Source organism: Frieseomelitta varia, unplaced genomic scaffold (genome assembly GCF_011392965.1).
Source record: "Frieseomelitta varia isolate USP_RPSP 00005682 unplaced genomic scaffold, Fvar_1.2 scaffold_173, whole genome shotgun sequence".
NCBI classification, from domain to species: Eukaryota; Metazoa; Arthropoda; class Insecta; order Hymenoptera; family Apidae; genus Frieseomelitta; species Frieseomelitta varia.
The window spans coordinates 315,210-330,172 of record NW_025109450.1 but is presented as its reverse complement, the minus strand read 5'-3'; the positions used below and the strand labels follow the sequence as shown (position 1 = coordinate 330,172).

The 14,963-nt window shown below is 41.1% G+C and overlaps 1 long non-coding RNA gene across 1 annotated transcript in view; it reads right to left on the bottom strand.

Moving 5' to 3' along the window:
• LOC122538689 overlaps positions 1-14,963 on the bottom strand; it is a 61,435-nt gene that overhangs the window by 27,479 nt on the left and 18,993 nt on the right. The window contains exon 3 of the long non-coding RNA XR_006308904.1: positions 1,610-1,734. This is a non-coding gene — a long non-coding RNA (uncharacterized LOC122538689). The remainder of the gene's footprint in view (positions 1-1,609; positions 1,735-14,963) is intronic.

Here is a 14,963-nt window from a genome sequence, read left to right as displayed (position 1 = left end):
AGAAACGATTAAGAAATAATAAACCTATCATTTGTTTTACCTGGATTACATTTAAATATACTTAAAACTGAGAAAATGTTGCAATTTTGGAACGTCATTCCAGCGCAAGAGTTTAAACTCGATCCAACTTGTTTGGAATCAAACTGTTCTTCTACTGTCGTTCAAACATCGTCCAAAGCAATTGACAATGTGTATTTTAGTTCGGGGTATCCCAGAATGTTGTAGATGAATGAATTTTTAACGTGACAGAAGCACGTTCTTGTATATCTAAATACACACGTGCACGAATTTCTAAGATTCGACTATTAATTGTAAAAGTAATAAACATGAAACTATTGAGTAGAAACGTATTCACACCGATACGATATTTAACACTAGAACTACGGATTACTAAAGTATAATATTCGTAGCAAAGAAATTGAAGTGCAAGATACAAAAAAAAGTTAATAATACAATAAAGAACGCAAGCGTCTACTTATCCAAAAATCACTCGAGTATCTAAAAATATATAAAACTATATATTTTATTGAATATATGTAATATATATATTATATAATAAATATATAATCATAAATTATATATTATATAATAAATATATAATTATAAATTATATATTTTATAATAAATATATAATCATAAATTATATATTTTATAATAAATATATAATTATTATAAATATATAATTATAAATAAATAATATATAATTTATTAAAAATCACTCGAGTATCTAAAACTACATAAAATTTCCATAGAAAATTACAACTGGTAGTTCTAGACAAACTAGTGTCAAATCTGAAATACTGCCAACGGTTTGAAGTCGTTTCGAATAGTTTTCAATGGTTTGAAGACACAGGCATGTACATATCGAACTTGATCCCATCCCTAGTTGCGATCGACGAGCCTGCTCTCTGTCTCTTTCTCTCTTTCTCTCACGTGCAGACACAAACACAGTCTTTAACGTGTAATTGGCGACCTTCCTCTTCCTCCCTGATTTTCATTGTTCCATCTCGCTCTAATGAGATTCGCGTTGGTGGTTCATGATGTGTTAGACCTTCCTCCCTCGCAGGCACGGCTCCGTCGAACCGTTCTCTCTTTCACAACGGCGCGAGTCGCGGTCTCGAGTGTTTATGCAAACGTCAACCAACCTGAGGCAACCCTGAAGCAGGAACGGGTTATTAACTCAGCCGTCGACGACGCGTGGTTTCCCTGTTGACGAAGTAGTCGAGCGCGGTTTCCCGACCGAGGAAAAATTCGATTTCCCGTTTTGCTTCACGCTTCCTCGATTAATCGATCCTCGATGAGTTTATACTGCACGTATCGTCAGTGCAAATTGTATTTTCATTTAATCTTCAAGCTAGGATTCATAGTTTCAAAACATTGTTCGTCCAGATTAAATAATAAAATTATCGCTCGTCTTGATAACGCCACTGGCTTTCAAAACTATCGATTCTGGCCATTTTTGAAAGAATCGCGACTTTGGACTCGTCGGTCGATCGTTCGCAGTTTTAATTATTATACTTACATTTATTTATTAATTAATATACACTGAATGTGAAAAACTGTCCTCCTGTTAGGACTTTGAAAATGTGTATTAAAGTAGAAATCGTACCTCGTGTCGACAACCTTAGAGGTTGTGGTGTGTATATAACAGAATGTAGACTGTCACGCAGGTTGTCGTCTCTTTGTGGATTCTTGATGGAGTGTTTTCAAGTTTCGGGGATAGTTGGCAGGAATCTGAAAAGTTTTGAAAATCGTCAGTGTATAAAGTTTGTTAGGAAATGGTATAGTTCGAGAGAAGTTTCAGATCGATGATGGGAACATAAGGTAAAAAAAAAAAAAGAAGAAAAAAAAAGAAAAGAAAAAAAAGAAAAGAAAAGAAAAAAAGAATGGTATAGTGAAGAAGGTTGAAAGTTCGGGAAGTTAAATTGCTTTAAGTTTCGCTCGTTTTATTCAAAGGCCAATCTCACTCTCCGAGACACCCCCGCGTTTCATCGGAATTTTATGTAAAGATAACGAAGGGTTTCGCGAGCTTTCCTCCTATAATTCGATAGGTACTAATAATCGAAGTTTCCGATCTTATAAATTTTATTCGAATATTACCAATTCCTTAATTTGTTCAACGCGATGATAAAATGGATGATCCATTCTCCATTTTCGATCGAAAGAATTTTTATAATACCCGAAACACGATTAGTAGTTTCACCATAAAAATCGATCCACTGTTAGTATACGTCTTCGTTATTTCGTTTTCATTTTTAACATTGTTACAACATTATAATTTTATTTTAATATTAATAAAAAATAACTTATATTTATTTTTATCGATTAATAATATATATGTGCAGAAACATTTTATTGGTACATAAAAATGTAAGAAATCTTGTTGACTGGTTAAATCGAGGGAAAGAATTTATAATTTATTCATTTCTTATTCCCACGTACTGTTTACAAGATAAAGAACTTTTATCTTTGAACTAACAGATATAAAACGATCCAATAATCATTACTAGATTATCGGTGTTTGTGAAAAAAATATCCAAAACGGAACTCTTATTACGAGACTAAACTAATAAACGATCCTTTCTCTTCCAGTTTCCGTCCGTGAAAATATAAAATTGCACAAACACGCGACACTTTCATTACAAATTCTGCGCATCATCGTAAATCGAAATCCATCTCCTAAGCACATCTCCAAAGTCGTTCGGCGACGTACGAACGATTTACGGTCACTAGTATATTTACACGACAATCAAAATTCTCGGCAAACAAGCTAATTACGTCGAAGCTTGCATATAGACAAAGGTTCAACAGGAGTTCGTCCAAAGACAGAGCGAACAGTCTCGATGGTATATATCTGGGACGATGAAGCAGCGTGGCAAACAGCGTGCCGGTATAGCGTAATCCTTGCCTCCTCCCCTCCCTCCCTGCCGCCCATTCAGCCAAGCTATTCAGTCTCATCAATTTAACCCGGCAAGTTGTGTGTTCACGCTCGAAATCCCTCTAACGTATCAGCCGGACCAAAAAGAAGACGACAGGTGACGGTCGTTCGAGTTATAACGGGCCCGGTTAAAAGCGAACTGACCTCACGCAACCTTGAAGCGAGAGAACAAGCTATTAAACGGCGGTGTATGCCATTCATTCTTGCCCTGGTCCCTCTCTCGATCGTTCGTCTCTGTCTCTGCCGTTCTCACCGTCTCGTTTCCACCTTTGCCCTGTTACGATCCCAGAGCACATGCACATGCACACAGAGAGAGAAAGAGAGAGAGAGAGAGAGAGAGTGCGGAAAACAGAGCGCGCCGTGGCTGATGGCCTAATAGTACATACATAGTTCGAATCCATTCACGAGCCAATGAACGAGCCAGGAGACGGTTACCGGGAATGGCACCTTTTGTGCAAACCGACTCTTGGCCCGTGTTTCTCTGTCGTCGTGATAGGAACACGTGTACCAAGTGATATATTTCTAGGACAATGATAGGCGAACCTATGACCCGCGGGTCAGACACTGACCTGATGCAGGCTTTTTAAATGACCCACGCGTTGATTTTTATAAACTTATCATCATATATATAAAAGAATTTTAATTATTTTTCGAACCCCTCTTTTTAAAAAATGTTAAGAAAATTACAAGTGCTCGGTTAGAGCTTGAAAGTGAGAAATAAATGCATAATTGTGTTTTATGGAGGATTTACGACTTGGTTATGTATACATATAGGTATTTTAAGTCTTAAATGTTATATGAGTTAGTTGTGTCCAAAAAATTTTTCACTTTAACGTTTCATATTGTACGTTTCATACCATATCAAGCATGTGGAAAAATATATTTTTTTTTAGATCCTTATATACGTATCAACATGCGAACATCTCGGAGACGTCATTGTTAACTTTAGCTCGACAGTAATGGTACTCTCACGCGACAATAGAAATGTAACCATTTATTCTTATAAAATCGACTGCGGATGAAGTATAAAATAAGAAAAAAAAGCGCTTCGCTGGAAGATAAGGATGCAAAGGGAATACTTTTTGCAGCCACTGTAAGTATACCAGTTATGCAACCAAATGTCATTCCAATTTCACAGCTCGTCAGCTGTGTCGACTACAATCGAGAACGAAACGAGACAAGAGTCGCCTACGTGTCGTGACGGTGCGTGACAGAGGAGAAAGATTGAATAAATTAAAGGGAAGGAGAGGGAAGAGGAGGTGAGAATAAAGAGAGAGAGAGGGTGAAGGCCGAGCATCCGCGTGGCGTGGGAGAATCTGTGTAACTCGCCACGTGGTCGACCACCCTGGCCCGTAACGATGTTACGGCTGCTCGATCGTCTATGTAACACCAGCGTAATCACTTTGCACGCCCGTTCGGTCGATATTTTTACCGTCGCCGGTGATTGATTCACGATTGTCACGGTGTCTCGTGAGAATTTGAGAATGGTACAACGAGTAAATTCCGGATCTATAGCAGCTGGCGAGGAACGTTTCTCTATCTGTGCCATAATTGTAAATCGCATCTTCTATAAATTCTCCCAATTTTTCAAAAACTAGCGTGGCCGACACCGGGTCACCGGGTTGACCCAGAACTCGAATCGCAAAAAAGATTCAGATGTTACATATGTATAGGCAATGATATTAAATATGGTACCAAATGTGCCAAATGTTTACGATTTATATGCAAAGAGCATGCAATAACGTTGTATGTATGCAGTGCATATAAATAAAAAATATGTTCATAAAATTTTACATTTCTTAAACAAACCCCTCTCCTCCCCACATTAAAAACATTATTATTACATAACATCATGTACCAAAGAGTTAGGTGCACAGGCAAGTATAGTACAAATTCAGCTACGAGTCAAAAGTGACCTTGTGTATCCGAGGATTAATCAAAACCCATCGACCAGATGACCAAATCGTCATCTCAAAGAGTCAAAATCAACCAGTCAGTCAATAGCAACGTATGTAGATCTCGAGAACAAATGGCACAGACTACCAGAGATCGATCTTCGAGTCAGCGAAGAGATCGAGAGACGGGAATTCCTCTGACAATAAAATAAAAAGAAAAAAAGAGAAACCTGTGGAGACAAAGAGAGACGCGACACGAACGCGTGAAACGGAAAAGGGAAAAAGAGAAGAAAAGGGACCAGGAAAGAAGAAAAGGAAGAAAGAGGGTGGGAGGGGTGGTTCGCCTATATACCGCGTGGACGTGTTCCACGTGTCTCCGGTGTGCGACACACACCACCTTTTCCTTCTCTTCGTTCTTTGGGACGGCCGTGGCGCGTGATATAAAGTGGCGGAGAGGAAACGTCGCGGCGCCAGAAGCAGCCAGACTAAAGGGAAACGAGAAGCGGGATGGGGTAGATGGGCGAATGGGCGTCGGGAGGGGGAGGGAGAAGGGGGCAAAGGGGATGCAAAGGGAGGGATCGGGAAACTATTGACCACGGTTGGGAAGCCGTTTAACCCCCCACGAGAGGACGTGCACCACGCTTGCACACATACACATACGTGCACATGGAACGAGTACGAGAGAGAGAGAGAGAGAGAGAGAGAGCTCTTCTACAGAGGCAGCTGCAGACACACAATGCACACGCACACGCACACGTGTAGCAGCAACGAACGACGAGAGAGGCAGGAAGGGAAAGCATAAACGGTTGCACACAAGGAAGTTCATTCATGAGTACGGGAACTTTGGTAGATGTGAGAGGTCTGCACGGACACGACCTAACGCCCGGTCACATCGTATTTGCGAGGAGAGTATGCGCGTACTACGCGCGGGCCCTTCCTCCTCCACTTCTCTCTCTCTCTCTCTCTTTCTCTTTCTTTCTCTTGTTTCCTCTTTTGTACCCTTTAACGTCGTCGCAAGCAGCAGCCAGGATAAAGGATCGGTACGAGGGAGGATCGGAAGAGGAGAGAGAAGGAGCACCCGATGACATTGTTGCAAAGCGATAAGACGGCGAGCGAACACGCTCGGGGCCGCGTGTACCTGCACGCGAGCAAATCGCCGATCGGTATCGGCGATTGAAAGTGAAACTCGCGCGTGCAATTATCGCGCGCGATCTGCTGGCAGAACGGACGAGCATCATCCAGAGTTTTCTGGCTTCCTTGGGATGCATGTGTAATGTTGCGCTAAGTAATTTATCTTGTGATTTCTAAGTCTTCTCTGTACTTGGTCCTTTTAGTTTAAAACAGACTATAACTCATGTGTAGAAGTATGTAAATTCTAAATAAAGAATGCAAAAATCGTCGAAAGAAATTCGCTTCACATCAGTATTTTCAGAGAGCTAGAACTTAGTAATTATCATAATTTAATATACGCGTGTATACTCATATATTAGTTTATTTTTGGAAATTATTTTGCTAGAATTGTTATTTATTATATACACAGAATTACTCGAATCCCTTTTTTTAACACCTGTTCCTGATGAGCTTAAAGTGAATTAAAATGAAAAAGATACAAATCACGAACAGAATTTCTAAGTTTAATGCTCGAAAACAGTTTTCATACGTTAGAATAAATAACGACGATGCAATGGAAATTATAATTGTCGGTGAATCCGTGGGGCCGTGCGGAGTCTACGATAATGTAATTTACATGGTATTACAGTTGGCTGAAGTAAACCATCAGGCGGAGATGAATTAATCGATTTATTTTAATTTGCGCGCTTTGTTCATTGAAATGTTACACGAATCGTTTTTTGCGGTACAATCGAACGGGCATCACGGGAAGTCGGATCAAAAAGACATTTTTAAATTACACAAAGAATTAATAAACACGAAAATATTTACATCCTTTCCACTGATTACGACTACGAATGGCAAAGTGAGTGACAAAAGAACGAAGAAACGATTTTTTAGCCAGAGATTCCGCAACAAATGCAAAGTGAGAAAAGCGTTAATTTTCATTGTAATATATAAATAAATAAATTCAATTATCCTTTTGCGTTTGAAAAGGAAGAAAGTGCACTGATAAATTTAAAAATATTTGAATGAAACATACATATAGGACAAGTACGACGTAACCTGTTTAAGTCTAAGGAGGCAAGGTAATAATTAGTCAGACACGGCCAATCACCTATGTGTAGGCTAATAAAATTTCATCCAACACTCAAAACGAAAAAAGTTCCTAATAAAAAATAAAAGCAAATGTAACATTGACAAACCACCCGACTGAACAAATTAAAAACAAAAGATTCATAAAAAATACGCATAGAGGCAACATTAAAACGTCGTTAACTCGCGAGCAAATTGTTTCAAGCGTAGCACCTTCTCAAGAAGGAATCGTCAAGCTCTGTCGAAGGAAGAATTACCGTTCTTTCTCCTACCTCGACGAATCATCCCCCATTACAGTTTTTATCCTGCGACCGGTATCTCAACCTACCTAGAGGTATCCAAGACCCTGTTACGATTCCGTCGACTGACGATAATTGGGCTGCCACGGTGTTTCAGTGGCTCAAAGCATATGCACGCGCGACCTACCCATCGCCTCTTCGCCGCCATCCGTCCTCTCTGTTTCACTCTTGCTCTATCGTTCGCCCAGAAGCGCCGCGCGGCCCAGGCGTTGATTACTGGGCGGCACAACGACGTCGGCTAATAGCCCCACTAACTACCCGGAGCCCTGATTGTTAGGTTACGATCACGGTCTTTGAAACTCGCCCCACGCATAATAACTACCGGCTAGCGACGGGGATGAACCGTCGTTGTTGAATCAGACGATGGACAACACTTTTGACTGAGAGAAGGGAATTTGGAAAGAGGAGCGTGTGTGTTTCTCGAGTATATATAATAATTTGAGTATATGTAACAACATTTTAGTTGTTAACTTAAATAAACAAATGTTGTAGTTCTTGAGTAAATATAATAATTTCATTTCGAGATACGCTATTTAATCTCTTTGTAGCTTGACGCGAGTGTTCTGCGTCGGTGAAAAAAATAAAATGTTAAATTACCAACAAGAATTTTATTTTTGAATTATCAAATGCTATTAAAAATATTGTTCGATCGCTAGATAATAAATTGTTTATTAATAAAGAAGTTGTTCTTGGAATCTTGTGGCAGTCTATTTTACAACATCTAGTATGAAACTAGAACTCGAAGAAGAGGCAGATTAATTAAATTATCGTGTGTAGAAATTTAAATGGTCGTACTGTGGCATTTTTTTTAAAAATATCGCACAGAAACTTCATGAAATCTTTTATAAGTTTACGATGCATTTATTACATTTCTGAGAAGTTGAATGATCTATATTTGTTTATACTTTACTGTTTTATGATATATTAATACAGTATATATATTATAGTATAATATAGTATGAAATATTATAACATATAATAGTAGTATAAAACAAATAAAAAGTGGTGTAAAATTTCACACTCTAGCGTCACTGGTACAATTCTCAAAAGAACAACCCCCAAATTAAACACACAGAAGAAGACTACGCTCAAACTGTCTTTCTTCCGCGCCAAGAAACAAGAAAGAATCGATGGCACTTATTGTTTGACGAGGAAACACTGTAATCAACAGTGATAAGAGGCCGAGCAATAGAACGAAATAGACACGATTTGTTTTGCTCGGACATGGGTTGGAAGCGGTTCGAGAGCCTTCACTGGCCATCGAGAGTTTGTAGCCGAGGCGAACAACCGTTTAAACTCCGCTTGGGATATCACTGACCTGCCCCCATATCGTAGCGACGTCACCTCGACAAACTGTTGGCCCACATGTACTACGAGCCAAGCCAGTTACGGGGGCTCGTTCTCGCCCTTTCATCTCCGCGAGGTTATCGACGTTTTACGCGGCCATTTCCTCCGTTTATTTCGCACCCCTGTGCACCGTAGGTACATCGACGTTACCTTGTCGCTTGTCTCGTTGTCGAACAACGGACTGCCAGTTCTTTGCGATCGAAGCGACCAAACGCTCGTGTACTCTTTATATCTCATTGCATTGTGAAACAATTTTCATCCTGTTTCATCCCTGGCGCAGGTGAACACAGGCGAATCTCGACAATTCTCGTTTACCAAACGTTGAAAGACTGAGAATGTTTTCCTTCTAAAAAACACTTACTTGTTCAAAACAATTTCAGATAATCTGATGAGTCGCTAATAGCAACGATACATTATTTTAAGTCTTTCTATATTATTTCACTTCAAATAACGTATGTACTTGGACTTCTGTGAAATCTTTCAATGTTTCGACTAGAACGATGTAGAATTTAATATAAAAATAAAAATAAATACAAAAATAAATAGAAAATAAATATAAAAGTCCTAAATTGTCATGGCCTTCGACGTTCAATGTCTACGTTCAATCGACGAAAGTCAACTGTACAATTTAATAATACAATATAAAATTAAAATTTTAAATATTAAAAATTAAAATTTAAAAATATAATAATATAAATTATTAAATAAAAATTTAATAATAACTGAGTCTGTTGAGCAAAAATCACGAGAAGAACAATTGCAAAAATTCGAGAGGAGTACTGCGAACTTTCGAGCGTGAGTGTACACGCTGTTGGCAAAAATTCGCGAAGAGAACAGGAACCATCGGCGTTTTCGGTAACAATGCTACGGAGGGGAAGGCAAGCTAGGGAGGAGACGGAGAGGTAAATGCCTCGGAAGCTCGTACGTCGCAGAATCCGACGGGAGTTTCCGCGAATCCTTTATTTCTCGGAAGTTTATGATTCAAGTTACTGCGATCCAGTAGAAGAGGGGCTGGAGGGAGGGGAAGAAGAATGACTGGCGAAGTTATACGGCGGTCGAAACTGCGCTGTCGGCAAAGGGGACAAGTTCAAGTGGCAAGGTCAAGTTCCACGCCACCCACGAGAAAGATTTATAGTTTCCATATACGACCGGCGTCGTACGATGACCCAGTTTCGAGAAAACAAAAAAAAAAAAAAAAAAAAAAAGAAAGAGTACTCTGTCAGGACTGTGTGTCGAACGAGGTGGCGACGATTTATTTCCGGTCGCGTGCGTTTCGAACGCGATGAATTGCCTTCAGGATTTCGTTAACGAGTTCCACTAATTCGTCACGGGCTCGGGCAACTTTTGCCTGTGTGTCCGCGGACATCGGGCGGAAAAAATGGAAAATCGAACGCGTCGCTGGTGCACGTTCTTTGATGAATAAATTTTTCAAACGCTTTTTCGATTGAATTTTTTTTCTCCTTTTTTTATTTTATTTCGTTTAGCCGAACGATTTGATAAGAATTTGATTTGGATTGGACATTCTTCGGGAAGTTCTGGAGTATTCAAAACTGTGGTTTGGAAATACTTTCTGGCGATCAGAATATTTAAAATAGTTTTAAAGAAATGAGAATATTTTAGATACGCTAGATTATAGATTACACTGCTTTATGGAATATTAGTAGATATTTAAAATGTTCTTGGCAAAATATTATCGGATCATAGTTAAATATATCATTGATATATTTCTTGAAGTATCGTTACATGTGTGATAATTCTTCGTTTAAAATATTGTTCGAAATATTTTAATAGAATAACACTGGAACGGGGAAATTCAATTTTACACAATGAATGAAATATAAATACAACTTTCAAAAACTATTTCGCACGAAAGCGAAATTACAAATGTGTAACATTTTCATTCACGAAAGTAGGAATGTTTTTTTCGACCACAACCACCTGTTATATGTATAAATATGAATATGCAAATCAATGAAACGATTGAGCTCTGTTTTAGAATGACGATTTTGTAAAATTCGTGCTTGGATGTATATTTTAATTAAAATAAAACACGGAAAGGAATAATATCACGAATTTAAATAATTAAAACTGAAATCCCGCTTTGAAATTAAATATCTGCGCGGATTCCAGGCTTCGTTTTCAAAAATAAGAAATTATCCACGATTTTCTTCGTACAAAATACAAAATACGAAATTAAAGTAAAGCGGTCTATAATTAAGCAATGCCATCTATCCGAAACTATCGTTGATCACCAGCAACATTTCTTTTACACTCCATCATTTGGCTAGTGAAGCATTTGATTCCGAAGAAACTTGGATGAAACAATTCTCTTCGATCCAGAAACGCATACCAAAGCGGTGATTTTCATTCGCCCTGCCCCCAAATCGAAGAAGAAAAATCACACTCTTCACCATCCTGACCAAACAATTCAAGCATGACCTGCCACACTCCACCATTCTTAGACCCTATCACCTCGCCTTATATCCTCCCACTCTCAAGACACTGTGTATCCTTCGCCCGAGGGACACTATGTCCTCTCACCGAGCGCATAGAAAACGGCCGGAAGTGGCGCGCGAGCCAACGTGTGATTGCATCCTGAAGGACCTGTTGCTCTGACCGCTGGTCGGACCAGAGGGTGGTGTTTCGCCTCACAGTTAGAAACAAATGGCCTCTGCTACACAACAGAGACAGAGGAGCGGCCATAAAGCGGCGCTTGGTTAGAAGAGTCGGTGGATGAGAAGAGAAAGAGAGAGAGAGAGAGAGAAAGAGGAGAGTTCGAGAAGGTTGAAGGGGTTGGGAAAACGGCGCAAGAGGCTGGTAGGTCAGGGGTCGTGGACGCGAGTATATCTACCCTTTGTTAATTCGGGCTTAATGCAGCCTGTGGAGTAGCAATGGGATCAAGTCCAACATGGTACTTACGAATCCGAGTCAAGTTCGACACCCAAGTTTCGATATTTAGGTCCAACTCGAATGTAAAAAATTTTTCGACCAGTCATCACTCGCAATGTATTCGTTTTGTACGAGTCAAGTGTAAGTGGTTTTCATTCACGAGCATTTCATTGTAATTTAACCTCTTGCGCTGGAATGACGTGCCACGCACGTCGAGAATTTTTCATTCCAAAAATTGCAATATTTTCTCAGTTTTAAGTACATTCAAGTGTAACCCAGCAAAATAAATAATAAATTTATTACTTCTTAGTAATTTCTAATTTAGTGATATTATTACAGCCCCGAGTTTAAAAAGAAAGCGACGAATTATTGGTTCGGTTTGGTCACTCGTTATGGTCCGCAATCAGTTGCCAGCGCAAGTGGTTAATATACAAGTTCCGATGTATACAAGTTCGATGTCTAAGTATCGAATGTAAAAATGCTTCGACACTTGCACCGTGTTCATTTTATACGAGTCAAGTACGAATACATTTTATATCAATCAAATTCGACTCGTATTTCATTAAGCAAATTCTTCGTATCCAAGTTTCGTTTTCGAGACGGTCCGAAAACAGGTGTGTTTCAACGAATATGATGTTTATAAGATCTAAAGATTTCACAGAGTCGACTTCTCGAATTAAACTACGGAGGAACGGATCGCGACATTCGAAATCATCCGCCTGCAGCGTTCGAAGATTCCTTGGACCGAAAGGCGAGAGAACAGGTAGAAGAACAAGACTTGATAATATTTAATCGTAATCAGGTCACACGTTTCAAAGATGCTGACGCAAGGTGGTTGACTGAAAGGTCTTTTCGAACAGACTTGTAAGGTGCTCGATCCCATCTCTACCGTGGAGGAAGGGACCTGGAAGAAGGAGAGGCGCGGCGTGTTGCCGCTGAAGGCAGACAATGGGGTCACTAGGATGTTTCGTGCCAAGTTTTCATCGCCGGACAAGTTTAGACCCGCGGTGTACTGCCCCGGCCGACCGCGGCCTTGTTCGTGCTCCTTATTCCGAGGTGGACGTGCACGGGTAAAACGACAGACAGAGAGGAAGACAGAGAGGAAGATGGAGCAAAGGGAACGATAGCCGGAGCGAGATCGAACCGATAGGATTGTGCGGCTTCGAACACACATATACACACACACACGCACACACACACCGATGTGTACTCGCGACGAGAAGGTAGCTTCGGCGTGCTTTGGCGAAGCCGACTCGTACATTATGGATGCGGCAGCAAGCCGTGTTTTACGTAATCGGCGCGTGCCACCTGTGCACCGGTAATCCCGCATAGAATGCGGACGTAATAGCGGCGCATCGTCGAAAAAGAAACCGACGGGGAAGGTCGTTCACACTGGCTCTCTTTTTCTGCCTCCCTTTAACCCTTTGCACTCGACTGTCCCTTCTGAGGGGACATCGTGCTTAAATCTAACAGCTCGAACGTCTTCTTTTAACCTCTTGCGTTGGAATGACGTGCCATGCACGTCGAGAATTCTTTTTTTTTGTTCCAAATTGCAACATTCTTTCAGTTTTAAGTATATTTAAACGTAACCCAGGCAAAACGAATGATAAATTTATTACTTTTCAATAATTTCTATCTAATGATATCGTACCGACGAGTTCAAAAAGAAAGCGATTAATTATTGTACACGATTCGGTCGCTCGTTATGGTCCGCAATCAGTTGCCAGCGCAAGTGATTAATCTCCTGCCCTGGAATGACGTGCCACGCACGTCGAGAATCTTTTGTTCTTTTATACTCAGTTTTAAATATATTTATACCGTTCGAAACTGCCTGACTGTAGTATAAATCGCGTTTGAATGAACTTCTATGCTTGTGGATGGGGTTTTCGTTCATGTGTATTTTATTGTCTCTCTTCTTGTTTTTAGGTTTATATACGTAGTTTATATACGTGGATGGCTATAGAGAAAATAATTTACTATTTCAAAAAAGATGGACAACTTTGTTCTGTTTCCAGTCAATTTCAAGACATTCGCGGAGAAATTCAAAAACGCACAGAATGTAGTTAACGTGAAATACGAAACCGCAACGCAGACTGTTCGTTGCAATTCCCATCTCAACGAACGAAATATTTATCCAAAGGATATTGCTTCTACCGGTTGCTGGTCCGCGAAAGCACAGACTCGCGTGAGAACCCGTACTTTGGCGAACCTTTGGTCGAATCGTCAGCTTGCCCCGGATCAGATATTAAGGACGTAATCGCAAACACCCCGAGGAACAGAGAGTTGTTCTCGGCCCAAGAACGGAAGAGCAGGCACCACAGAGCTGTCGGAACTCGCGTCACGGACGACTCTCGCTCGTGCATACGTATTGACTAGGAAATCCGACGTGGCACAGTGAAGGAGGTGGAGGAGGAGTCGAGATGGGCGAGAGGGACGAGAGGGTGAACACCACGGTAAACCGGGACTCGACCTCGCTCCGCATCTATCCCGTACACACATCGAACCGAATGGATGCATGGCTGTGCATACCGGGTGCAATACATCGAACAAGCAGTGCAGACAGCACACAGCGGTCGACAGAGAGAGAGAGAGAGAGAGAGAGAGAAAGAGAGAGGGAGAGAGAAGAACGATAACGGAGGAGGAGGTGGATGAGGTTGAGGGCGGAGGAGGCCCTCCAACCCCGTTTTCACTTTCATTCGGCCGCTAGCTCACGTGGCACATATTCACATATTCATCTCTACACCCCACTACCTCTTCATCCCCTTGGTGGTTACACACGGAAACGTGCACGTCAATACCAACTGTGTGTGCGTGTGTGCACGTGTGGAACGCACACCTACGAGGAACGTGACGGTATTTCACATTGCGGATACAAGAGAGAGACTGTCTCTCTCTCACTCTCTCTCTCTCTCTCTCCTCTCAGCTGTGCCACGGTGACGTATGATCCCCGACGTGGCCCTAGCGAAACTTATTCGGCCACGTGCTTTCGAAACTTCGAGCGGCGGCAGCGTGTGCGTACGACGCGCGGACCGCCAACCGAGGCCCGGTTCCCACGCGATCCCGCTCGCGCTCCCCCGTCGCGAAATCGATATACATACGTTGACCTTGCGACTATTCCTGCACCACGATTTACGATCTACGAGGAAGACTCTCTCTCGCCGCACCAACGACGGAGACTGAAATAGTACACGGGATCACCGTTTTCGCGCGTACGGTTTAGGGTGGTATCGACTGGCATTTGGCAACGAACGATTGGAACAGGTGCGATTTACGGTGACGTGTGACAGAGAAGAGAGGACGTTTTTTAACCGTTTCAACGTTAACGGGCGATACACAGGGCTTGGAACCCATTGAACCCCCACCCCTTTGCGTTAGATCTCAGAAATTTCA